This window comes from Priapulus caudatus, unplaced genomic scaffold (assembly GCF_000485595.1).
Source record: "Priapulus caudatus unplaced genomic scaffold, Priapulus_caudatus-5.0.1 Scaffold2299, whole genome shotgun sequence".
Taxonomy (NCBI): Eukaryota; Metazoa; Priapulida; class Priapulimorpha; order Priapulimorphida; family Priapulidae; genus Priapulus; species Priapulus caudatus.
The window spans coordinates 4,689-5,976 of record NW_014579360.1 but is presented as its reverse complement, the minus strand read 5'-3'; positions in this window follow the sequence as shown (position 1 = coordinate 5,976).

The following is a 1,288-nucleotide window of genomic DNA, read 5'->3' as shown; positions in this document are numbered from 1 at the left end:
GGCGCGTGTCTAGTTTACACACAGAAATTGTCGCTTGAAGCGCTAGGAAAAGGATTACGCGATCGTTTTTTACTGCTTTTGATATATGTTTAAATAAAATAAAATAAAATTATAAATTTATTGGAATATAACATAACACTAATAGAACATTTATGAATGCCTAGAAGCCTAATAGAAATAATGTATGTTAATAAATGTAACAATTATAGTACGACTTACCAAAAGCTTTTTCTCCATCAGATCAAATTTGCGGCATTTGGTCCCTGAATAGAGGTACAGGTTGTTGAAGGTGTGATGGTTAATCCTGGAGAACTCAAACTCGTTGCACAGCGAATCGGCGCCATGAGCCTAATAAATTACAATGAAAAATGAATATATATAGAAATGTATATATATTATATATATATATATATAATATATATATATATTATACATATCTATTTTACTAATGCTACTGCTACGCCTATTATGTATAAATTACTATTGCTCATAAACATTTAAAATTAAAATGTTCGATTTAAAAATAATTGACCAATAAATAACGACACGCTAAAAAATCGAAAGTTACGTAATTTATTCACAATAGGCCACAGAGTAAATTTTACTACCCACAATGCAAAGAGGCTAGCATATTACCTCTAACACCTACCATGATCCGCCCCAAGACAATACATTGACACAAGAATGTAGTCCTCTTTCGAACAATCCATCCATCAGCAACTCATATTAACTATCTGCATAGGGCTAGCCGCTCATTAAACCTGTGCAAGAAATGAGTAAATTTTTAACCCAACAGATTGGCGTAAAGACTACCAATTTAATACATAATAATTGAACATGATATATTATGTTGAATAACATTTACTTATAAATTTATTTTATTTTAGTAGTTTAATATGTAGGTGGGAAGGGGCGAGTAGGAGGGCAAGAGAGGGGCGATGAGTAGCGGTGGTAGAAAAAGGGCGAATTTGGAAGTGGCGTGGCACAGAATGAAGGGGGAAAGTGAAGGAAACTTGGGAGGAAGGTTAGGAGAGAGAATGTGGTCGAAGGTAGCTACGTATATGCAAATGGAAGCGGACGTAGACAATACTAAACCAACGTAAACTTAAAAAAAAACATGGGATGCGAAAAGGCGCGAAATGTAAGCTTTCCCTTGCGTCTGCGACTAGGCCCATATGAATGGCCTGCTTTTGCTCGGTCTTCTAGATACAATGTGATAAATTGGGGGCGATCGCGAGTCCATTATCAAGCCACGCCAGAACTTGATTCACGCGGACAGCATACGGTA